The 27,081-nt window shown below is 41.2% G+C and overlaps 1 protein-coding gene across 6 annotated transcripts in view; it reads right to left on the bottom strand.

Annotated features, from left to right (window-relative positions):
• CLYBL (citramalyl-CoA lyase) overlaps positions 1-27,081 on the bottom strand; it is a 286,980-nt gene that overhangs the window by 145,079 nt on the left and 114,820 nt on the right. The window lies entirely within an intron of this gene.

Here is a 27,081-nt window from a genome sequence, read left to right as displayed (position 1 = left end):
TAAGCAAAATCTCTGCCACCAACAGGACCCAAGATGAGCATACTATATTCTTGCTTAGTAGTTCCTTTTTTTTTTTTTTTTAAGATTTTATTTATTTATTCAAGAAAGATACAGGCAGAGAAAGAAGCAGGCTCCATGCAGAGAGCCTGATGCAGGACTCGATCCCAGGACCCTGGGATCACGACCTGAGCCGAAGGCAGACGCTCCACCGCTGAGCCACCTGGGCGTCCCAGCTTAGTAGTTCCTCATGACCCATGATACCGAGGTAACAAAATTAGTTAAGTTTCGCTACAGTGAATACTGGTGCCTCTGATTCTGGGTTCAGGTATACTGCTGAATTTTTTTTTTTTTTAAGATTTTATTTATTTATTTGAGAGAGAGAGAGCATGCACGTAAGACAGAAAGCACAAGCAGGGGAGAGAGACAGGGAGAAGCAGACTCCCTGCTGAACAGGGAGCCTGATGCAGGACTCACACCCATGACCCTGGGATCACGATCTGAGCTGAAGGCAGATGCTTAGCCAAATGAATGCCCAGGCGCCCATAACTGCTGAGTCTTATCTGCTTTGTATTTTCCAAGGAGTCACATTTTCCTCTACTTGGAGCCAATTTAATTCAAATTTACAATTTTTGCAAAAATCACAGTCATCTGAATAGATGCAGAAAAGAGCAACTGACATTTTTAATGATAAAAACGTAGAAATGAAAAACATAAAAACGAACTAGATTTGAAGGGAAACTTCCAAATCTTGAAAAAGAAAGACTAAAGACTAAACTGAAGGCAGTAGAGACAGAATCCCAAGTTAACAAATAACAATCACCCAGCCTCTAGTTTCCTGAGAACCCACCAGTGCTCCACCAAAGTATCCAAACTCATGCTGTTTTGCTTTTGAAGTTATAACGAACTCATATTCCAAGAAGAGCCCTGTATATCAGATACTTTTACAAATGCTGGGCCAACTGACTATTGTCCTATTTAACAAATGTATTTTTATTTAGGTGAAATGTGTTTATACAGCAATTGGAGTTTTTAAAACAGCAATTCGATTTTATTTTATCATATTTAATTTTTGTTAGAAAATTTGACAGGCTTTTCAAAGTTGGGGAAGGGAGGATTTTTTTTTTTTTTAAGATTTATTTATTTGAGAGATACAATGCAAGTGGGAGGAGGAACAGTGAATCTCAAACAGATTCCTCACTGGGCAGGGAGCCGAAATGGGGCTTGATCCTACAACCCCATCATGACCTGAGCTGAAATCAAGAGCTGGACACTTAACCAACTAAGCCACCCAGGTGCCTCAGGAAGGTAGGATTTTATGTCAGTACACACAGGTCCGGGACTGGGGCCTGTTGGCTGGATGCTGCTTTCAATCCCAGTTCTGATTCTAGTTATCATCAGACAATTAGTGATCACTAGGGGGTCAGACACCTGGAAAAAATACAAAGATAAAGAGAGTTTCTGCGATTCTCAGAAACTCACCACTCAGACTCTGTCAGGAGGCTGAGGCATTGAGGGGCCAGAGTCCCTGAGGAGATAGGGAGAATATGACCACATAGAATAGGAAGCAGGGAGGACTTGGGGGTGTGGAGAAGCCCGTAGATGCCCTCTGTGTCCTGGGAAACATCCCAAGGAAGCAAGCCACCTCCCTAGGAAGCAAGAGCTACAGGAACTTGGCATTAGAAGAATTTTCTGCTATATTCTGTAAGTAGGAGGCTGAGGTAGGTTCTCTTCTAGTTGCCCCTCTTCCACCATCTTAAGTCAGAGGTACCTTTCCTTGGGTCCCTGCAACACCAGGAGCTGAGCCAGGGCCTCAGTACTGACTCTGATGAGACAGTCACAAGTAGGTCAGTGGAACCTGGAGGAAGAAATGCTCTCCTCATACTGGGGTCAGGTTTGCAGAGGTGAAGGCTGGGAACCCACAGGGCCAGTGAAAGGTAGTCCTAGCTCCCTGCCAGGACCCCACGGTTTCTGCCTTGGAAGCAAACCTGGGCTTGCTCATTGGGACCCTGCTGCTTGGCCCAGTTCTCATGGTGGTCAGTAGACCACGAGCTGCTACAGCACTTCAGAGCATTCCTGCTAATTAGAAACTTCTGCTTCCCAGCCTTATTCCACAGCACAGATGCCAGCTGGCTGGTTCCCCCTGCCCTCAAGCTGCTTGCCCAGACTTGACTCCTTTCCTCTGGCCTGGGCAGTTGAGGCTGTGGAGTGCCTGATGCTGGGTCCCACCCATATAACCAATGCAGATAGAGAAGAAGTTTGCCTGAGCGCCGTCAAGTGTCCAGATCCACAGCGTGGGATGGGCAGAGCAGGACTGAGGGATTACGCCTGAGCTGGTCTCTTCACAAGCAGCAGAAGGTCTCTGAAAGCTAATGTGGGGTAAAATATCAAGGTCCAGGGACCCTCCCTCAGTATTCCATGTCTTCTCCTTGACCCTGATACCTAGCTCTGAGATGCCCTTGCCTTACCCATGGATGCCCTCCATAAGCACCACAGGCTGGCGAGCTCAACAACTTTCAAGGACTTCTAATGTTTCCATTGTCACATCCCTACTATCATTTCATAAACACAAATGTTTTGATCCCATAAGTTTTTTTTTAAAGATTTTATTATTTATTCATGAGAATATACAGAGAGGAGACAGAGAGAGAGGCAGAGGCACAGGCAGAGGGAGAAGCAGGCTTCATGCAGGGAGCCCGACGTGGGACTCGATCCGGGGTCTCCAGGGTCATGCCCTGGGATGAAGGCAGGTGCTAAACCGCTGAGCCACCCAGGCTGCCCGATCCCATAAATTTGGAATCTAATACTTTCTCGGAATCATCTAAACAGCAGGCTATCCAGGGTTGCTTGGGTAGCTCAGCTGGTTAAGTGTCCAACTTCTGATTTCAGCTCATGACCTCAGGGTTGTGAGATCGAGCCCCACATTGGGCTCTGCAATGGGCATGGAGCCTGTAGAGCTTGTTTGAGATTCTCTCTGCCCTCCCCCTCTCCTTCTCTAAAAAAATAAATACAAGAAAGAAAAGAAAAGAAAGAAAAAAATAAAATAAAATAAAATAAAATAAAATAAATAAATAAATAAATAGGGGCACCTGGGTGGCTCAATTGGTTAAATGTCCAACTCTTGATTTCAGCTCAGGTCATGCGTAATCTAAGGGTCATGAGATAAAGCCCCAAGTTGGGCTCCACACTTAGCATGCAGTCTGCTTCTCCCTCTCCCTCTGCTCCTCCCCCTGCTCACACACTTTCTTTCATATGTAAATAAATAAGTTGGTAGGTAAATAAGTAAGTAAATGGCAGTCCAGACTTAACCAAGTGCAGATAAGAACTTTTTGATTCAAGACTTATCATCATCCCATGTCCTCTCTGCTCCTCTCCAGTCTCCTCCTCACATCACAGCCAGGCTGGACTTTTACAAGTGTCAATGAGATCATGGTATTTCTTTTTCTTTTTTTAAAAAATTTTTATTTATCTATGATAGTCACACAGAGAGAGAGAGAGAGAGAGAGAGAGGCAGAGACACAGGCAGAGGGAGAAGCAGGCTCCATGCACCGGGAGCCCGACGTGGGATTCGATCCCAGGTCTCCAGGAGAGCGCCCTGGGCCAAAGGCAGGCACCAAACCACTGCGCCACCCAGGGATCCCGAGATCATGGTATTTCTCTGCTCCAAATACTTTAATGGCTTTCAGATGTTCTCCCATTAAAACCCAAATACCTTACCCTGGCCAACAAGGGCCTGGCTGCTGTGACCTGTCCATCCCTCTCTGCTACAAGCCTTGGTCAAGGGATCTTCCCCCAGTTCCCTGAATGAGCCTCATTTTTCCTGTCTGCCTCAGAACCTTCCCATACTATCCCCTCTCTGGAAGTTTCTTCTCCTGGATCCTAGCATGTCTAGTTCCCTCATCAAGTCTAAATGTTACCTCCTCAGCAAAGGCTTCCCCAACCTCTTAATACTAAATCAAACTCCTTCTGTGACCCTCTACTCCAGATTCCTGTCTATTCATTTCATAGACTTTCCCCTTTTGAAGTGAATTATTAGCCTGTTGACTTGTCTCTTGTCTTCCTTCCACAAAACTGACAAGAGTTTTTTCATTTCAGGTATCCCGGGCAGCACATCCTTCTTATTTGGCAGGAAAGAAGTAGGCAACCCAATGGTCCTTAAAAGCAAGGGTGAGCACACATGGCACAGTGTGGCCACTGAGATGCTAAAGACAAGCCTTGGAGCCTTGAGGAGTGAGGCAAAGCTGGAGGACAGTGAAGACTTCCCTCATCCCAGTAGTGGCAAAGGAGGGAGGTGGCCGAGGATGGTGGTGCCGGGAGCCAGGGAGCTGGGGGCAGCAGGAGGGTGTCTTGGCCTGACTTGGGCTGTGTTTTCAGGTGTTTGTCACTGCCCACTTTCCAAGCCCAACTCTCCAGCCTGCCCACATCCCTTTCAGAAATTCCTTTTCTGCCCAAGTCAGTCCCAGCTGGTATTGGCCATTTACAACTCTACACACCCAAGGCACAGGATCCTGCTGAGCAAGCACCTGCTTTGCGTTGTGTACTCAGCACTGAGCCTCGCATATTTAGGGACTCAGGAAATGTAAGCTGAATGCAGGGAAGAACAAACTCAGGGCTAGCTGGGTGGTGAGAAAGGGCCACATATTTCCACTTGCCTCTGTCCCTCAAGGGCTAACGAGGAGAGCAGGCATAGGTGCTTACCTGGCTTAGTTGGTAGAGCATGCAACTCTGATCTCAGGGTTATGGGTTCAAGTCCCATATTGGGTGTAGAGATTACTTAAAAATAAAATCTTAGAAAAAGGATAATAGGGAAATGGTCATTGTAATGCTCTGCAGATTTCATCAAATTTTCTTTCCAAAAGGTACTAATTCTACTCCCACTAGCAGTATAGGAGCCCAGGCTCCTGACATCCTTTTAACTTTTACACTGTGGTTTTGGGGTATTCAAGGAGAAGAGGTGTGATGTAGTGAGTGAAGCTGCCATGGAAAGGGGCTGGAGGGGTGCCTGGCTGGCTCAGATGGTAGAGCATGCAACTCTTGATCTCTGGGTTCTGAGTGCGAACCCCACATTGACTGTAGCGATTATTTAAAATAAATTTTTTTTAAGATTTATTTATTTACTTATTTATGATAGACACACACACACACAGAGAGAGAGAGAGAGAGAGGCAGAGACACAGGCAGAGGGAGAAGCAGGCTCCATGCCAGGAGCCCGATGCGGGACTTGATCCCAGGACTCCAGGATCACGCTCTGGGCCAAACCAAACCGCTGAACCACCCAGCATCCCCCTTAAAATAAAACCTAAAAAAAAAAAAAAAAAAAGGAAGGGGATGGAGACGTGAAGCCTTGGGGAAAGGTTTACAACAGCCCTATTTGAGTAATGATGAAACAATTTATGGATTGTATTAATCCCTTCAAAACTGGCATTCCCCACCTTGAGCTGACCTATATTCTATCATTTTACACTCCTACCATGTCAATTTTTTTTATTATGGTAAAATATATAACACAAGATTTATCATTTTAAACATTTTTAAGCACACATTTCAGTGGCATGAAATACAGTCACGTCATTGTGCAACCATCACCACCATCCATCTCCAGAACTTTTCATCTTTCCAAACCCACTAGACTCCCCATTCCCCTTCCCCCAGCACCTGGAGACCACCACTCATTGTTCTGTCTCTATGAATTTGACCACTCTGGGTATATCATAGAAGAGGAATTATACACTGTCTTTTGTGCCTGCCTTTTTTCAGTATAACATCCTCAAGGTTCATCCATGCTGTAGGATGTGTCAGAATTTCCTTCCTTTTTAAGGCTGAATAATATTCCATTGCACGGACATATTGCATTTTGTTTATCCATCATCTGTTGGTGGACATTTGGGTTATTTCTACTTTTGTACTACTGTGAATAATGCTATTAGAAACACTAGTGTAGGGCAGCCCGGGTGGCTCAGGGGTTTAGTGCTGCCTTTGGCCCAGGGCCTGATCCTGGAGACCCGGGATCGAGTTCCACATCAGGCTCCCTGCATGGAGCCTGCTTCTCCCTCTGCCTGTGCCTCTGCCTCTCTCTGTGTGTGTCTCTCATGAATAAATAAATTAATTTAAAAGAAAAAGAAACACTAGTGTACATATATCTATTTGAATCTCTGCTTTCAATGATTTAGGGTACTTACCCAGAAGTGCAATTGCTAGATCATATGTTAATTCTATATTTAATTTTTTTTATATTTAATTTTTTTTTAGGAATTCTCATACTGCTTTCCACAGTGGCTGTATCAATTTACATTTCCACTCAGATATTATTTTTAAATATTTTATGCTGCATTTGAACCCAGTAATGATTGAACGGGTATTTTGGACCCCCTCCCCAAAAGAATTGTCTTTTATGTTCCCTTTAGAAATTTCCTTCCAGGAGTGCCTGGGTGGCTCAGTGACCTGTCTTCAGCTCAGGTCATGATCTTGGGGTCCTGGGATAGTCCTGTGTCAGGCTCCCTGCTCTGTGGGAAGCCTGCTTCTCCTTCTCTCAAATAAATACTATCTTTAAGAAAAAGAAACTTCCTTCCAAAAATTTTAATAAATTTTGGTAGATTCTCAATTGTTTATAAACCTAACAAATAATAAGAAAACAAAGCACCATTTAAAAATAATACATCAGGCACCTGGGTGGCTCAGTGATTGAGTATCTGCCTTTGGCTCAGGTCATGATCCTGGGATCCTAGGATTGAGTCCTGCATTGGGGTCCCTGAAGGAGCTTGCTTCTCCCTCTGCCTAAGTCTCTGCCTCTCTCGGTGTCTTTCATGAATAAATAAATAAAATATTTTTAAAAAAATAATAAAAATAAAAATAATACATCAATAAATTTCTAGTTAGGATACTGCACAGAAATGACAAGGTCCTTTAAGTTCTTTTAGAGATTTTGACTTGGGGTACCTGACCAGCTCAGTCAGTAGAGTAGCAACTCTCGATCTGGGAGTTTTAGGTTCAAGCCCCATGTTGGGTGTAGAGATTACTTAAAATAAAATCTTTTAAAAAAGAAAATAAGATTTTGACTCTTAAGAGCTGATCAAAGTTAAAACTAAAAATTTCTTAGAGTGCCTTGCTGGCTCAGTAGGGCATGTGACTCTTGATCTTAGGGTCCTGAGTTTTAGCACCCAACTGGATGTAGAATTTACTTAAATAATAAAAAAATAAAATAAAAATTTCTTATGAAAAAAATCTGCACAAATCCATAGCTATAGGACAGATTCCTGATGGGTTTCCTCTATTTGGAGCTGGATCTTCATTCTTTTGAGACGGCTGGAGGAATATAACTGAGCTATATCTTTGTTTCTTCTAAGTTTATACACTAGGAAAAACTGAGTTCTGTGTTGCATGGCCCATAGGTCTGACCTTGCATGACAATTCTGGTGCTTATGGAAGAATATATGTAATTAGAATGAGGATAAAAACTCATTTAACCGGGCAGCCCCGGTGGCGCAGCAGTTTAGCGCCGCCTGCAGCCCAGGGCGTATTCCTGGAACCCTGGATTGAGTCCCATGTCAGGCTCTCTGCATGGTGCTTGCTTCTCCCTCTGCCTGTGTCTCTGCCACTCTCTCTCTCTCTCTCTCTCTCTCTCTCTCTGTCTCTATGAATAAATAAATAAAATCTTAAAAAAAAACTCATTTAACCAATCCTTTCCTACCCCCACAAAAGACAGTAAAATTCTCCTATGAATTTCAACCATGCTTATGACTTAATAATAGGTATTTATGCCAGCATCTATAATAACGGAGGCCTACTTATGTTCTCACTTTCCTAAGTTCCCAAGTGCCAGAGAGATTCCCTATTCTGAGGACTGTTTCAGTTACTATGGCAACAGTGCACAGAGAAGGGGAGAGCTTTCCTTGGGCACGAGAGTAAAAGAACAGCTATTTGTCCTCCCATTGGCAGAACAGGGCCATTCGTGAGATTAGCATGTGGTGGAAATACAAATAAGCGTGCAGCCTGCTTCAGAAAAGCCAAGAAAACATTTTCAGGGCAAATTCTCTCATGAAGCAATTCTATCACACCTTAATCAAATGCTCCATTTTGTCCTGAAGTGAAGATATAGTTTTTTGTGTCCAAAGTAGACACACAAGATAGCAGTTTGTGGTCCACTGTGGGTTTGCTTCTAAGCCCTGGACATAGGATGGGGCAACCCAGGGGCTGTGGACCAGCCTTTTAGCCATTGTGGGGTGTCATGTACAAAGAGGGTGACTGGTGAGGGAATTCCCTTTTAAACTATCCTTGCCATGGAGCCCCAGAAAAAGGAGTGGACACTGGACAAAAGGCAGACTTAGCAGGAGTAGGGGGGAGAAAAAGAATCTATATTTATGCCCAGTTTGGTGAAGTTTGTGTCATGCTATTTCACAGCAGATCTTTGCCTCCTCAGACCATCAGAATACCAAAAGGCAAAGCAAGTGACCCCTGCATAGAGGTCTTTTTTCACACAGAACAAGAAAGCAGACAACCAACCATGTCAAAAATTTAAGATACTTGTTATGCTAAGTGAAATAATAAGCCAAATACAAAAGGAAAATACTGTATAATTCCACTCATATGAGGTACTTAGAATAGTCAAATTCAGAGACAGGAAGTAGAATGGTGGTGGCATGGGGAAGGGGAGTTCCTATTTAATGGGAAGAGATTTCAGTTTGGGAAGATGAAAAGTTCTGGAGATGGTGGTGATGGTTGCACAACACAGAGAATGTACTTAATGCCACTGAATGGTCCACTTAAAAATACTTAAAATGGCAAATTATATATTATGTATATTTTACTGCAATGAAGAAAAAAAGTTACCAAATCTGTTTCCCTTGTCATATCCATGCTATCATTTCATAAACACAAATGTATTGATCAACTTTAGTATTGATCATGCATCCAATAAATACTGAGTCCACTGCAAGCTGGTCCTTGCTCAGTATAGGCTGTGGGGGGGCTGAGCAAACACGGTTATAAAGCTACGCGTCCATCACACCCTCAATGTTGCACATGCATCTGCCTGCTATAGCTGCAGGACTCTATTTCTCTAGATGTGTGCACAACTTGTGTGGGGATAAGTCCCAGAATTGGGGGGAAAAACGCCTACAATAGTGTGACCATGAATGGGTCCCAAAGATGGGGGCAAGTTTTCCATGAGAACAGAGACCCACATTTATATCCCATATGGATTAGTCTTTTTTTTTAATTAGTCTTTATTAATAACTGTTATGGGCACCTTTCAGAGTTGGTCTTCAGACTCAGGCGTCTGGTAGCACCTCTGAAGGTCAAGACTGCCATTTTTCTGAAAGGAAGATGAGGGAAGGGAAAGGGTTTGAAATTGGTTAAGCCAGGCCAGCCCAGCAGCCAACAAGGAGGAAAAGAAGAGCAAGAAGTTTATTCTGGAGGAGGTGAGGGAGAGGAAGAGGATGTAAAAAGGAAAGGAAGGAGGAGAAAGAGGAGTTGCGAGGGGAAAGTTGGGGTGGATAAGAAAAGTAGGAGTGAAGGAAGGCAGTTGGAAGTGAGGGTGCAGAAAGGGACAGTGGAGGAAGGGAGGGGGTAAGAGAAGACCTTTGTTTTTCCTCAAAGCTCCTTGTTTTGTGTTGAGGAGGGGATGACAATAGAGCATGTGCCTGTTACTGGGTATTCACAGTAATCCCACTTTCTTGCTCTACTTTTGGTGAGAGAAGGAGGAGCAGAAGTTTTATCTGAACGGAAAACTGGAAGGATTTTTTTTTCTTGGAGTGACACTGAGGTCAAGAGGGAAACCTGCACTCCTTCACTGAACACGGTTAAGAACACAATGAGATTAGCATCTCTTCTATTTCTGGGCTGCTTCCACCAGGGGCTCCTAGAAACACAAAGAAGTCCAAGGATATTGTTCATTAATGGTTAACTGTTGATGTTCCTGAGGACTTGGTCCAGGAATGACACTCAGGACCTCTGCCCACAGAGATTTGATAGATGAATTAACAAGTGTAATTCCACCATCGCATACAAGATATAGTACCTGTCGTAGCACAGAACATGGGAGCTTTTTGGTAAATTGTTATAAAAACCTAAAGGACATGCCATCAGATTTTCCTCTGCCTCTGTAGAGATGATATGGAATCTTTGAACCTGAGGAATAAATAGCATACTGTTTCATTTCTGACCAAAGGTGAACATTCAGAGTATGGCTTTCTGTTTAAATGGTTCATTGTTTACATCCCTTGCCTAAGAAGACCCATTCTAAAACAAGTTGCAGAAAAGACAATATTTAGTAGTTAATATATTAAAACAGCCAGTGGAGAGTATAGGAAATATTACCATAGGTCTACCAGAAAATTTTATAAAAAAGACCATTCACAAAATTTCTCCCTTTAGAGATTCCATTAGTAACTAGGTATTCTATCTCAAAAAATAATAAATTAAAAACTGAGATGATTATTTCCTAACAGAGCTTTAGAGGTAACTGAGCAAATGTGAACTAGAAAGATCAATTTCTCCTTAACTTTTTTTTAAAGGTCACGAAAGAAGACTGTCAACCTGACAGATGTAACCATGGATTCTTTCACAGAGCTCTTCAAAAGCTCAAAGGCTGCTAAATGTGTCAAATTAATGCATCTCCCCCATGACCGGGTTCTTTGATATGAAAGTAATCATGGGAGATTTTTTTTCCCCTTCCAGAAAATGGCTCTGCAATTTTGAGAAAATAGTTCTCTCCACATCTTAAATTTTTTTTGTAACTGTCATGAAAATGATGTGGGTTAATGGAATCTCCATTTTTCTCCCTAGATTCTCTCAAAAATTCCTTTCAAGTGTCAATCTCAATGAAATAAGGCCAGAATGTTACATAGCTTAGAATTTTGATATTGTTAGCTATGGTCCTTTGATTATCTTGATTTGTAGATTTTGGGAGGATTTAATATTGATCTCTCTCTAGCACTGAATAGAAAAAAAAAAACAGTCTGAGTCTAATTGCCAGACCCATACCACACACACGAAAGCTGTGAATACAAGCTGTGATCACGAATCACGTGTATGTGGCTTTGATTGTGTGGGACCCACAATAAGATTAAGATTGTTTTTTTTCTTCTTAATTATTCAGAGCTAAGTGTGATAAAAATTAAAACTAAACATATGGAGGTGATCATGAAGGCTTTTTCTAACATAGTTGGTTGTTTTTTTTAAGTACGTGTAACATGCTACAGGCACTAATTCCTTTAAATATCTATTTAAGGCCAGATTTCCTAGAACTTACTCTAATTTTAGGGGAGCTTACTTTTTTTTTCTTAATTCAGTGCCACACTTAGCATGTACCAGCTTGAAGTACAAAAGAGCTTCTTTTCCCTTTATTTTTGGTTCCCTCTCAAACCTCTCTCTTTTTTTTTTTTACTTTATAACTACACCAATATTTTTTATTTCTTTTTAATAATAAGTTTATTTTTTATTGGTGTTCAATTTGCCAACATACAGAATAACACCCAGTGCTCATCCCGTCAAGTGGCCCCCTCAGTGCCCATCACCCATTCACCTCCACCCCCCCCGCCCTCCTCCCCTTCCACCACCCCCAGTTCCTTTCCCAGAGTTAGGAGTCTTTATGTTCTGTCTCCCTTTCTGATATTTCCTACCCATTTCTTCTCCCTTCCCTTCTATTCCCTTTCATTATTATTTATATTCCCCAAATGAATGAGAACATATAATGTTTGTCCTTCTCCGATTGACTCATTTCACTCAGCATAATACCCTCCAGTTCCATCCATGTTGAAACAAATGGTGGGTATTTGTCGTTTCTAATGGCTGAGTAAAATTCCATTGTATACATAAACCACATCTTTATCCATTCATCTTTCGATGGACACTGAGGCTCCTTCCACAGTTTGGCTATTGTGGACATTGCTGCTATAAACATCGGGGTGCAGGTGTCCTGGCATTTCATTGCATCTGTATCTTTGGGGTAAAACCACTCTTTTTATTAAGTTTTTTATTTTAATTCCAGTAGAGTAAACCAAAAGACTACTCTTATTGAATGTGTACTGTTACTTAGTTTTTGATGGAATAAACCGGTCAAACCCAGACAGTAACATTTTTTTGTAAATATAAGGGAATAAAATTAAAAATTAAGAGGTGAATCTTTTCCACAAGCTACAATGTCAAGTGTTTTGGTTTACTTGTGACTTGATTCACAGTTTTCTGGCCTAATGACAAGAGAGATCAAATAGGTTATACAGAGAGTAAGATAGCCAGACAACTTTTTAGTATTTGTCTTTGGAATACATTAACTAATTTTATTTTATTTTTTTTGTTTTTTTTTTCATTAACTAATTTTAAAAGCTAATTTAATTTTACATTCTATCTAGACCAACACTGATGTTTTGTCTTCTATTGGAAAGTGCCAATGATATGCTACGAGTTAAGTGGCTCAGAAGATCATTGGATGACAATGACAGACCACTTGAGAATGAAAAACTGTTGAAGGTTTTGTGGCACCAAATAGACAATTTCCAAAAGATTCTTCCTCTGATTCTGGTTTCCAAAACGCAAACAAGTTACAGAGAAATACTAAGCTACAAGTCAGGAGACATAAAACATCCATTCTTAGACAGATCAGCCTCAGATTTCAGCTACTGATTGCCTGGCACATTTCCCAACAGCTCTTGGTACCCTGGTCCCATTCTTTCTTCCATCTCATATCTTCCTTCCATTCCCACTTGTGTCTCCCAAAGAAGTGCTTCCTTTAGCTGAACTCACATTTCTTTCGTAACCCCAAACTCCTAGATTCATTTCCATGGGGAATTCAATTACTGTCTATCTCTTGAAATTGGGCCTTACTCTGCTGGTCATTTTTGTCTTCCTCCGGTTCCACTCCCTTAGCTCGGGTTAGGCTGGAGGATTTAGCAGAATGCTGACTGCCCATTTGGGTCAACCAGTTCCCAGTTAGTTTATGTTTGATTAGGTCACCCTTGCCAGATCTTTGTCACCGTGATACAAATTCTAAATACAAAAGAATCTATTTTGGTTCAAAAACCAAGTAAGAGGGACACCTAGGTGGCTCAGCAGTTGAGCGCCTGCCTTCAGCCCAGGGAGTGATCCTGGAGTCCCAGGATGGAGTCCCACATCGGGCTCCCAGCATGGAGCCTGCTTCTCTCTCTCTGCCTCTCTCTCTGTGTCTCTCATGAATAAATAAATAAAATCTTAAAAAACAAACAAACAACAACAAAAAAAACAAAACCAAGTAAGAGAGTAAAGTTTGCAGTTTTCCAGGGTATCCAGCATTTTAAAGAAAGCATTTTAATGAAGCACAACCCTAGAGCTCAGTTTATCCCATTCCCAGCAAGAGCAATAGACTGCAATAACAATACAAAGTCAGGGAAAACGATAGGATATTAAATTACGAAATACCAACATTTGCATAGTAATTCCCACTAATTAAGAAAGAAAGATATAAGTTGTTTGTTATAAACACCACCAGGTCTTGAGCAAACACCAAGAGCTCACCACAGAGCCAAACCAAGCATTTGTCTAATCAAAGCCACTTTCTAAAGCGTTTTATTAGTACAGCTGCAGAGCACACATTTTATCACACATGCTAATAATCCCAGTTATGGCGCCTACATTCTAATCATTTGTTCTAGGCTTGTTTCTCAAACAATTAACACTAATGAATGGTCAGAATACCTCGGATCATATATGTCTAATTGCAGTCAAGAGCAGTTCTTGTCTGCATGTACATTTCAATTTACCTCTGGGGATAATGTTTGTTAATTGTATTTCTTTATACGAAAGTGAAGAAAAAGGCAGTTCAGGCAAAAAGGGACTAAGTGTTCTCCTCGCTCCCTTTGTTCCCACAAGAAGCTAAAGTCACTTCAAGAGGCACTTAATCCCATCATCCGTGGTTACAATTGCCTTGCAGCATCAATCAAAAAGAATCTGAAGTAAAATGATGCAGCTTTATTGTGTAATTAAAAGCAATTCAGGTAGTTATTGCTTGGGGCCCTCTACGGGTCCAAATACTAAAAATGGCCCCGCAGGGATCCTAAACACTGTAGTGTTTTAAATTTGGTCAGCAACAATATCTGAAAGAAAGGGAGGAATATGCAAAAAACAAAAACAAAAACAAAACCTCCCCACAAAATCCCACAAACACAAAAACCCAAAACAAGAACAAAAAAGCCTACCACCCTGTCCTAATGTGTATTGTAAAGGAAAAGAAACGAAGAGGGTGAAAAAGCCCCACAATCCCCAGCTACAAAATGAAACAAACACAGAAGGATAGGATGGAGAAAAAAGAAAACTGTTTTTCTGAATTCAACAGTCCCTGTCCCAACCTAACTTTTGCACTAAAGGAAAAAAAAATTGTGTACCAATGTCAGCTGGGTCTCTTCAACATTAAATGAAACAGCTTTGTAAGATCTATAACATGACAGGTAGAGGCTATCTGAAAACCCAAACTTACTAAGAAAATAGGAAGTAAATTTATGGTATGCCTATTCCACAGTTACTTATAGGGCAAGATGTGAGAAGTACTTTCTAAAAGTTTGGCACAGATTTCTACCGCAATTTACTTAACATTAAGAAAAATTAAGCGCTGAAGCTTTCAGGCTTCTTCGGCTTTTTAAGCCAACGGGAGTTTGACATAGTGTTTTCTGCTGTGTGCCTTTAACAAACAGCCATCATTGACAGAAGGTTGGGAAACAGGCACAATCCTCTGGTTTTGATTCTCGGCTAAAATATTTTTAAGTAAAAACACAACTTCTCAACAGATTTAAGACTAGATGTTAAAATAACAACGTGTGTTTAAGTTTTACCATCATTTCCCCCTTTATAATAAAACCGGGAAAGAAGGCTTCCTGTTGATTTACGAAAGAATTTCTGGAAAAAATGCTAAGTGCTTGCATGAATGAGCTACTGGATATTAAGGAACTTTTGAGAAAAAATACCAGGTTACTCTCAGAATAAGGTACATTCTGCCAACAGATGCTTATCACTAGAACAGGGCATTCATAGCAGCATCTATAAATACTTTCTAAGGGACAAGTTAGCGGCAAATTGAACTGTGGCCTAAAACCTACTATGTGTGTGCATGTGAAGGTTACATGATTTAACTTTCAAGTCACAAAATCAAGTGAGATATCCAATAACAGTTCATTTAAACACAGAATTGCCCTCATTTTCCACATGAACATTCTAGCAACTTGAGTGCAAAACTTACAATTATGAGAAATGCAAAAGTACCTCCTCAAAGCTAAAGCATATATAGGAAGTACTGATTTGCAAAATGGCAGAATGGAACCAATTGTGTCTCCAACTCTAAAAGAACCAAACTTTTAAAAATCTGTCATTAAAAAAAAATTTGCCTACCTGCTTTCCCAACTATAATAACCATAGTGTTAGCGATATTACATACATTCACATCATTTTGTGTTGTGAGTTAAGTATTTTCTGTAAGTGGGGCACCTGGCTGGCTCAGTTGGAGGAACATGCAACTCTTGATCTCAGGGTCATGAGTTCAAGCCCCACACTGGGTATAGAGATTATTTTTTAAAAAGTATTTTTTTAAAGATTTTATTTATTCATGAGAGACACAGAGAGAGAGGCAGAGACACAGAGGGAGAAGCAGACTCCCAGCAGGGAGCCCAATGCAGGATTTGATCCCAGGAACCCAGGATCGTGCCCTAAGCCAAAGGTAGACACTCAACCACTGAGCCACCCAGATGTCCCCCGAAAAAAGTATTTTCTGTAAGTTTAAACCTATTTATTATTATTCAGCACTCAATCTTCAACTGTCTATTCAAAATCATTAACCTTTGGGCTCCTGGGTGGCTCAGTCGGTGAAGCGTCTGCCTTCCGCCCAGGTCATGATCCCAAGGTCCTGGGACTGAGTCCTGTATCAGGCTCCCTGCTCAGTGTGGGGAGTCTGCTTCTCTCTCTGTATGCCTCCCAACCCACGGTTGTGCACTAGCTCTCTCTCTCTCTCTCCCTCAAATAAAGTCTTTAAAAAAATCATTAACCATTTTTAAAAATTATTTATTTATTCATTCATTCACAAGACACGCAGAGAGAGAGAGAGAGAGAGAGAGAGAGAGAGAGAGAGAGGCAGAGACATAGGCAGAAAGAGAAGCAGGCTACATGTAGGGAGCCTGATGTGGGTCTCTATCCCAGGACTCTAGGATCATACCCTGGGCGGGACGGCAGGCGCTAAACCACTGAGCCACCCAGGGATCCCTCCCCAAAATCATTAAACCTTAATGGGTGGGAGTCAAGGGTCTGAAATCCCCCCCCCCTCAACTGCCATATTTCTATCACCCTTCCCTTCTAGGTAACAAACACACTACCCATGAGAATGAAAAGAGCAAGTGGATAACAGAAGTGCCCTACAGATTCCTTGAACTGAATACCTGTCTCTGTACCTCCACCACCAAACTTATCAGATAATCTATTTCCAAATCAGGCATAGGTGTTTCTTTGCCATAACTGTGCTCTCAAGGTAAGCTACCTGAAGGCAAAATGTGAAATACTTTATTTTGATCCATCAAAGCTTCTATTTCGTGTCCTACAGGTTTTTTTTTTTTGATTAGCTTTTGGATTAAGATATGCAGGTACTTTCTCTTAGGAAAAGGAAGTATAAAGTTTTAACAGGGGATATTTTAAGAACACCCAAAACTGAACTAGGCAAAAAGGAAAAAAATGAATTCACTGATAATGAATTTCATGCAAAGTCTGTACTGTGATCTGTCCCTTATAACAATCTTTAACACAATTCCCACTGACAGGTGTTTTATCTATATCATATTTTTCTTCTCTTGAGTTCCAGGTCTCAGCACTGCTCCCCTGTCCCTGATGCTCCCCTGGAACTCCCCAGGGATGATGCCCACCACAACTGGGTCCTTCAGATCCTGCCATTGATCCAGCTGTGTGCATGCTTACTAAATGCTGCCAGGTCAAGCTGGAGAGCAGAACTTGAAAATTCAGTGCTAATTACTGTGATTACAATCTGTGTGTCAAGCAGCCAAAGCCTCTGGGAAGTGTCCACAGGCAACCTGTCTCTGAATCAAAAATCTCAGTTTGAGAGATGAAGAATCTATACACACCGACTTTGCCAGCTTGTTAAGTCATAATATGGGCGTCAAGTTGTTCATGATACCTTCTCTGGAAGCGTATGAATAAAGGTAAGCCCAGCACGTAGAATGTACAAGACAGAGAGGGGGAAATGATCAAACAATCCATGCACCCTCCTAAATAGCAAACACCAGAGCTCTGCAACATCGTGTTCACATGGCAATTTTCTTTTCTTTTTTTTTTTTTTTTTAAATTTATTTATGATAGCTACAGAGAGAGAGAGAGAGAGAGGCAGAGACACAGGCAGAGGGAGAAGCAGGCTCCATGCACCGGGAGCCCGACGTGGGATTCGATCCCGGGTCTCCAGGATCGCGCCCTGGGCCAAAGGCAGGCGCCAAACCGCTGCGCCACCCAGGGATCCCTCTTTTCTTTTTTTTATTTATTTATTTATGATAGGCACATAGTGAGAGAGAGAGGCAGAGACATAGGCAGAGGGTGAAGCAGGCTCCATGCACCGGGAGCCCGACGTGGGATTCGATCCCGGGTCTCCAGGATCGCGCCCTGGGCCAAAGGCAGGCGCCAAACCGCTGCGCTACCCGGGGATCCCACATGGCAATTTTCTTGAGATGACTTGAGACCCTCAACCAGGGAGTGAGTGTACACTTAATGAAAACATGCTCATGGGCACCGTCGCTCTGTAAAGAGCAGGGGCAAATGTGTCATGAGAAACCCCAAACCCCTTAGTATCCGTGTAAGTTGTGTATTTATGACAGGGCTCCCAAAGACAGATATACTGGAGTCAGAAAAAGTGATTTCACAAATATATCTTATATGATATTAAAGAATCAAAGAATGTTGATGGGAGAGAATGTTAAGATACCATTTTGTTTTCCTAGGTTCACAAATGTTTCTTAAAGTAAGTCTGAGTCATTTGGGAATAGGTTGAAGAATAAGGTATTTTTATATCTATTTGGGAAGGTAGCTAGTTTTGCTATGAGTGTATGGTTCATTTGCCTTTCTTCACAGACTATGTGCACATATGCTTGTTCTTGTCAAACTTAAACAAATACAGTTTTTCCCAGAGCATGATATTTAAAACAGAATTAATCCTTTGAGTCATCACGTAAAATCTTAAAGGGATTTCTACACTTGCAGGGACATTACAATGTTAAGTTTCCAGACACTGTCCAAAAGTTGTGATTTCACATCTAAACCATCACAGGACCCTTCTGTAGCTGATGAATACCACATAGGCTTCCTATGTGCCCACAACAATGAAGAGAAGGCTTTTTAAGGGACACACTGTCCAGTGTGGTTCCAGGGCAGCAAGTAAAATCTTACCTGTCATTTTGAGCCTGGCCTGAATTGGCCATACATGTCTAAACACAGCCTTTATGAAAATATGACTTCAAATATTTTTCTCTCCTCCTTTCATTCCCTTTCTTCAAGTACTCTGTTCACAAAGTATATCTGTGTTTTTACTGAAAATGAAGCCACTTTTAAAAGTCCCAGTTGGGGGGATCCCTGGGTGGTTCAGCGGTTTAGCGCTGCCTTCAGCCCAGGGCATGAACCTGGAGACCCGAGATCAAGTCCCACATTGGGCTCCCTGCATAGAGCCTGCTTCTCCCTCTGCCTGTGACTCTGCCTCTCTCTTTGTGTCTCTCATGAATAAATAAATAAAATCTTAAAAATAATAATAATAAAATTAAAGACTCTGTTGTTTTATATCAAGAACCCTAAATAACAGAAGGTAATAATTTCAGTATGAACTCATTCTATAAAATACCATTATTTGGGGCAGCCCCGGTAGCTCAGCAGTTTAGCGCTGCCTTTGGCCCAGGACGTGATCCTGCAGACCTGGGATCGAGTCCCAAGTCCAGCTCCTGTGTGGAGCTTGCTTCTCCCTCTGCCTGTGTCTCTTTCTCTCCCTGTGTCTCTCATGAATAAATAATAAAATCTTTTTTAAAAAATACCATTATTTGATTACTTATAGAGGTTATTTTCTGATAATTCAACTTATATAAAAATTTAAAAAGACAGGTGATCAGGGGCCCCTGGGCGGCTCAGTCACTCAATTTTGGCTCAGGATTGTGAGATCAAGCCTCGAGTTGGGCTCTGTGCTCAGTGCGGAGTCTGATTGAGAGTCTCTCTCCCTCTCCCTCTGCCCCTCCCTCGGCTTGTACTAAATAAATAAACAAATAAATAGAAGTGATCATATGTTTGAAGATTTTGGTAGCTTCAGACAGTAATTTTTCTTTTTAAGAATTAAGGGGTATAAGGGTGGCTCAGTGCTTGAGCACCTGCCTTCGGCTCAGGACGTGATGCTGGAGTTCTGGGATCAAGTCCCACATCCGGCTCCTACATGGAGCCTGCTTCTCCCTCTGCCTATGTCTCTGCCTCTCTCTGTGTCTCTCATGAATAAATAAGTAAAATCTAAAAAAGAAAAAAAATTTAAATGAAATCACAGTGTAAGCTTGGCAAAACAAACCATTACAAACTTTTTTATTTTTTTTTTTATGATAGTCACACAGAATGAGAGAGAGAGGCAGAGACATAGGCAGAGGGAGAAGCAGGCTCCATGCACCGGGAGCCTGACGTGGGATTCGATCCTGGGTCTCCAGGATCACACCCTGGGCGAAAGGCAGGCGCTAAACCGCTGCGCCACCCAGGGATCCCTACAAACTTTTTTAAATGCCTCTGATGTACACTCTTGTATACTTTTTGAATTCTCACAAAGACCTCTGTTTATGGCACAATGAGAATTGTAGCTGAGTGTCCAACTAAAGGAAAATTCAGAGTGGGACAAGGACAGATGTGCTGGCAGCTCATTCCCCACCCCCAACCCAGGTGCTGGTCCCCACTCTTCTTTTCACAAGACTTCACCAAGCTCCATTCAAGGGCTTCTGCCACTCAAAGTGAGGAATCTCATAAGTCAAAACTTTTGAATATCTCATTTTCATTTTTTTTTGTTTTTTCCATGTACAATGAGAAAGCTCACAAATCTCCTTAGTCTGTTTCTGAATCTGAGTCTTTGGCTTTGTTCAGTTGGCAATAAGAACTCGGCCCTTTGGCTCGTGGACACTGACTCAAGTTTATCAGCATCTAGCATGAGGTCTTGCATGTAGCCACACTCGTGTTTGTTGACTGATTGACTTACCGGCTTCTTTACTGGTTAACTGATGGTCATCATCATTGGGTTTCTCCATGGTCAAGAAACAATTATATTTGTTCCATTGCTCAGATGAAGTCTAAGAATTGCCTGTGCTGTACTATGCAATAGCCACAATCTGTCCCTTGCAGGCTGAAAAACAGCTTACTCTATAAGACTACTAAATAGCAAATACACCAAAAATATGCTCTGGTCAATACAAATAAGTACAATGAAGACTGTCCCAGAAATAATTTCAATCAATTTTATACAATTGAGCTATTCTTTCAAGGAGCCCTTAATTTACTCAATCCCTGATTGAGTTGTTACATGAATCATGAAGGCTTAACTATGAAGATAAAGACAGATACTTCAATCAGGGAATACCCACGATGGTTTAATTAAAGAATTTTTGCATCTCACTTACAGAATATTGCTCCTTAAGTATGGCGTGGCATTTATTTAAAATGTCCCAGAGGCAATTAAGCCCTTGATTAATAATAAAATTTTCTTCCTTAACTTCATTCTCAATTACCATGCAGCTTATTTCTCCTTGCCTGGAACTTTAGCACGTGGTACTCAGTGGATTTAACTCACATGTATTTCTGCACAATTCCATAAAAAATGGTTAGAAGAATTCAAGCCCACAGGAGCTAGCCTTTCCTAAAAGTTGGAGGTCATACGTGCAGTTTGCCTCACTTTTCACTTGCAACTTGCAGTCTACCCACATCCAGGGGTGTGTGATGACTCTCCTCTGAGTTATGAGAGAACAAGGGGACAATGACCAGGACATAACTAACTCCTAATGCTCAGAGTTGTTTTTCTTGAGCTCAAGGAGAGAGGATAGTGATACTTGCCCACCTGACTCCGCTAGTCTGTGCTATGAGGAGAAAGAAAGGGTCATTTGTCCTCAGACCTGCCATCTCTGAATTGTTCTTCTACTTCCCTGGAAAGGAGGTGAGTGGTAAGGAAATCAGAGCAGTTAAGGGCATGGGCTCTGGAATCCAGCACACCTGGATCTGGTGACACCTTCAGTGTGTTACTTGGCCTCCCTAAATCTTAGGTTCATATTATGAGTTGGGATTTCTGTGAGAAATCAGTGAATGCAGGGAACACCTGATAAAATGTCTCACATTGGGACGCCTGGGCGGCTCAGTGGTTGAGCGTCTGCCTTTGGCCCAGGGCATGATCCTGGAGTCCTGGGATCGAGTCCCACATCAGGCTCCCTGCATGGAGCCTGCTTCTCCCTCTGCCTATCTCTCTGCCTCTCTCTCTCTGTGTCTCTCATGAATAAATAAAATCTTTAAAAAAATAAAATAAAATAAAATGTCTCACACACAGGAAGTCCAATCAATAATGGCCACTATTATTAAAAAGAAGGCATTTCCCCCTCCTCTTCTCTGACCTCATTGAATTAGACATGGGGATCTGGAAGAGAGTGTTGCCTGGGATTTTTTACAGGTGTGCTGTTCCCCCCCCACACACACACACACAGATGGTGAGAGGCACTCTGCCACATCTGGGAAACACACCTACCAATGGGACTGGGACCCCTCATCCATGATAAGAGTCAGCAGCGCAGAAAATAAAAACGTCAAGTTATATCTCCCTTATAGTATATAACCCTCCGGGTCTTCAGAACTTAATAGTTGGGCAAGCTAGATACCAATTTTGGCGTACCTGTGAATTTTTAAACAGCTCTAAAATAATGTTTCATGTTTACCTATGCACATTAATCTTACATCTAAAAAGAGAGGAGGGCAGCCCTGGTGGCGCAGCGGTTTGGCGCCGCCTGCAGCCTGGGGTGTGATCCTGGAGACCGGGGATCGAGTCCCATATCGGGCTCCCTGCATGGAGCCTGCTTCTCCCTCTCCCTCTGCCTGTGTCTCTGCCTCTCTCTCTCTGTGTCTATGAATAAATAAAATCTTAAAAAAAATAAATAAAATAAAAAATAAAAAGAGAGGAAAATCCAAAGGGTTTTGCCATTCATTTTATCTTAATGTTAGGCAATTTTTTCTTTCAATGATTCTACAAATAGGTATTAGACACCTAAGCCTAGCCCTGGGGATATCAATGAGGAGAGAATCAGCTGTCTGGGAAGTTGAAGTCTAGGTAGAGGGACAGATCCCAAGAAGGGGTCTCTAAGGCAAACAGAGGCCAGAAGCCCAGTAGTGGGAGGAGGCATTCAAAGAAGGCTTCTCAGAGGTGGTAACAATGTTGGAAGGGGGCAAACTCCAGAGGCAAAAAGTGCATTGTGGGTGCAACAGGATGAGGAAGAGCACAGGTGAACTCACTGATTTCATCTCAATTATCACCAGTGTTGTTGTTTTTAAATATAATCACTGTCCATATTTTTAAAAAGATTTTTATATTTATTTATTTGAGAGCGACAGAGAACGTGCAAGGGCGGGAAGGGCAGAGGGGAAAGAAAAGGGACAAGCGAACACCGATGAGCTCAGGCCTCCATCTGGGGCTTGATCCTACAACTCTTAGATCATACCTGAGTCAGGCTGGACACTCAGCTGACTGAGCCACCCAGGCGCCCCTCACCAGTGATTTTCTTTCTTTGCAAATGCCATGCCCATCTCTAACTAATATGTTGGCTTCGTGCATGTGCTGGATTCCCAGATGTAAACATTAACCATATAAAACACCAAAAAACTGTCCTTTTTCTGATCCTGTCCTCTGTTACAGTGAGCAGAACAGTGACAATCCAATATCCTGAAATTTTCTGAATCAAAAAACCTCCCCTTTTGGCTCTCTGATAGGATTCATTTATGCTTTAAAATTATCTTAGACTTAAGTACTAATTTTGTTTTAAACAAGTATTTCCAACAGAATCATGTTGAAGAGATACAACCATTACGATTTGTATTATCTGAAGCTTAGGAGCAAAGCAGCATTATCTAGGTAACTCCAAATGCACAAGGGATAATACACAGATTCAAAATGTTAAAATACAAGGTAGCCGTACTGATTCTAAGGCAAACAAACCTAAATTCTCAATGGTAGACTTTGTTCTTTCTAACATCTATTGAGTTCTTTATTTACAGTTCTCTTAATCCTTTCAACAATTGTATGAAATAGATACTCTTATTGTCACCTATTTTATATAGGGGAGCACTTCTAAACTTCAGTAACTTTATTTAATAATTTTATTTTATTCAGTAACTTTAAATTTTCAAACGGGCAGCTGCTGACAATACTGTGCCACATTAACAACTGATACATTTTCTCAGGGCAGTGCACAAGCCAGAACATATTAACTCACATACATATTGATCAGAAGAGCTTCACTATTCCAAAAAAAAAAATCAAAACAGATATTCAAACAAGGAATGATAGCAAGAATGCCTCCTCCCTCCCCTTCAAAATTGTCTCTATGTAGGACAGTCTAGAAGAAGGCTCAGCAAATGTTGTCTGAAAGGGTTAGATAGTAACTATTTCAGATAGTGAGCTGAGAGATAAATGCTGGGATATTATACAAGGACTTGTACAAGAGAGAACACAAATTTCCCATATTTTTTTAACTGATGAAACTCAAAATAAAATTGAGTACAACTTTTGATAATATAGTTCTAACCAAGAGAAGAATGGCATTCCTTTGCGGGGCGGGGGGTGGGGGTGGGGAATAGCATTTTGCTTAATTGGGAGTTAATGGTAAATATGTTTCCTTCATCAGAGCATGCATCTGGAAAAACCAACTTAGTTCAAGAGCTGTATAAAAATAAGTAGTGAGCAAAATTTGGCCTGTGGACCCTTGGTTTAGAATACTTATTTAAGGGTTTCGCCTAAGACAAACTTAAACACCGTGGAAAAAATAAAAATAAAAAATAAAAATACACACCGTGGAGACCCAGAGTACACAGACATAGGACCCAAGTTACAGAGAAGTGCCCTCACCACAATCATGGCCACGGAGCAAAATGGTTAAGACTCAGGTTCTCAGCTTTGAACAGCAGCCATGCACCAGCCCTGGTTATTATTCAGAGATATCAACAAATACAAAGTTTCCAGGGCTCCCCACTGCCCTCCCATGGGACTCTCATTTTTTTTTTTATATATTACTTGCTAACTTTGGAGGTTTGAAGTTGCTACCACACCAACTAGCTTGTACTACACTAAAGTCAACTTAGTGTTGAATCACAAAAAGTATGCTATATTCACTTCTGTTTGTGGCATTTAAAAAAAAAAAAACTCAATTTCTCCCACTTTCCTTATTCCCCGTATCCTGAGGCCAAAAAATTTCTTTTTTGGTAAAGTTTTAACAAATCAGTTTTGTGTTCCTAAGTCTACCAGAATTTCATCCTCCTTTTAAATACAAAACCCAGAAACTCACTCTTTTGTGGGCTCCCTGCTCTTTGTGTGATCATAGGGTAGAGGTGGGGGAGGAGAGGGGAGTGGGGTGAGGAGGGAGGTTATTGGCTCACAAAAGTCCAGACAGAATTTGACTACAAAAATGCAGCGCAGGGGAGCAGGGTGGAAGAAATGAATCAGAAATCCCACAAACAGAGGAGGGTTATTTTTCTTTTAAAAGATTAAGGATTGTAGGTTTTCATGCTTACTCAGATGGAACAAGAAAAGATTTTAACTTCTTTGCCTCATTCAGTTTGGCTCTGAACAAAACAAAAGTTGAGCACATTCAAAACATCCATTATAATTTTCTTCTTCCCTTTAAGATGGTGAGGCAACATCTGGTGAAAGATTTGGGGTTACATTCTACTCAATAATAATCACAAGGAAGAAAAGTCGAAGGCTCACCAAAAACGGAAAGGGAGAGGGAAGTTGTAAGGCCTTTCCCCCTCCTTTCCTGTGGACAGACATTCTAGGTAAAGCTTCTTTGCCATTGTGAATTAAATCAGTTCTAGCATCAAGCGGGACACCCTGATTCTAGTTGTTCATAATGAATGGGGAAATGCACATAGCTATTTTACTGAAGTGTCCAAAGGAGTATAAGCAGTTTATTTGGAGGGAAGGAACCATATTTTCCAAATTAGTCCAACTCGTAGTTGATGGGCTGACTACCCATTTATCTACATCCATAATGAACTAGTGCTCCTGATGACTAATAATGCTTTCAGGAAGTAGTTAAACACCACTATGTTGTACACTGGTAACACAGAAGATAAAAAGCAAGAGGAATAGGCAAATGAGGAGAGGGAAGGAAGTCACGGCAGTAATTTGGACAATAAAGTGGAAAGAGTTTCAGTCACAACAGGGGCTCAGTTCAGCCTGAGCAACCCTCCATTTCTATATGGACAAGTCTGATCATTTCTCTGCTAGAGTCATCCCCCCCCGACCCCGTAATTAAAATTTCTTAAAGATTTCTCTTCTCTGACCATACCTACTGCATATTACACATCATTGGGATTACAAAATCTTAAAAATTAATACAAAGCTTTGATAACAATGATAAGGTAGAAGAGAAGATAATATTGGAGGGGTGAAAATAGAGATAAAGAACTGATTTTAAGAGCCATGATTTTATTTTATTTTATTTTTATTATTTTTAAAGATTTTATTTATTTATTCATGAGAGACACAGAGAGAGAGAGAGGCAGAAACACAGGCAGAGGAGAAGCTCCGTGCAGGGAGCCCAACGTGGGACCTGATCCGAGGCGGTCCTAAACCGCTGCGCCACCAGGGCTGCCCAAGAGTCATGATTTTAGGGAGTTGTGATTTTAGAAAGTAGCCTTGTTGCTGACCCTGGCACTATACCAGGCATACAGTAGATGATAATTAAATTTATAAATGTGTAAATAAATGAGTGCAAAAACCAAGTACCTTAAATTAGCTTTGTATAAATTTCCCTTCCTTAACTGTATGACAGTGATAATAATTATTTGTAGAAAATTGGAAGAGCAAATAAAATTATACTATTTGCCTACTAACTAATGTGCATATGTTAATCATTCAAATAGAAAACAGTGATACATAGGCAGGAAATTTCTTTTTTTCCTTTTTTTAAAAGATTTTATTTTTAAAAAAAGATTTTATTTATTTATTTGAGAAAGAGAGGTAGAGGGAGGGCAGAAGTAGAGGGAGAAGCAGACTCCCCGCTGAGCAGGGAGCCCAATATTGGGCTCTATCTCAGGACCCCAGTAATCATGAGTGAGCCAAAGGCAGATGCTTAACCAACTAAGCCACCCAGGTGCCCCTAAAGATTTTATTAAGTAATCTCTGTACCCACTGTGGGACTCAAACGCACAACCTCGAGATCGTGAGTTGCACACTCCACTAACTGAGCCAACCAGGTGCCTCATACTCAAAAGAGATTTCTGAGGAAGATGATGTATTCTTAAATATCTTTGGGTGAAGTATAAAATTGTCCTGTTGATAGGAAGGGTGAGGTAATGAAAACCTTTTTTATTAGAACACTCTATTTTCATATTTAACTCTACTTTTAAGCTCTCAACATATTTATAGCATCTAAGGTTTATGGATATGTTCCCAGTGATCATGAACTAGCCAGAGGTTTTATTTTAAACTCACTTAAAATAGCAAAATTACAAAACAATGACTCATTATCATAATCCTCCTGTGGATACAGCTTAAAATACACAGGAAATCAATTTCTCTCTGAAAAGAGAAAAAAGAAGATAACACCTTTAAAATACCACATAATGCTGAAATCCTTAAAACAATGTGGTCTGGAAGATGGGAGTCTTTATATATTACATACAGAACAAAGAAAAAAGAAAGAAAAGAAACAACCATATACTCTTAATAAAAGTGAAGCCCCAACAGAATATACTGTTAAAATGCATAGCCATTGGTACTATTCATGCAAGTGTACCTACACTTCCTGTGCTTCAAAATATGTCATCCCAATAGCCTCCAACAGAGGAGCATAGTGACAGTTCTCACTAAAAAACTGAAGTACTGGTTCC

The sequence above is a fragment of the Nyctereutes procyonoides genome, unplaced genomic scaffold, assembly GCF_905146905.1.
Source record: "Nyctereutes procyonoides isolate TBG_1078 unplaced genomic scaffold, NYPRO_anot_genome, whole genome shotgun sequence".
NCBI lineage: Eukaryota > Metazoa > Chordata > Mammalia > Carnivora > Canidae > Nyctereutes > Nyctereutes procyonoides.
This window is presented reverse-complemented; position numbering and strand designations above follow the sequence as displayed.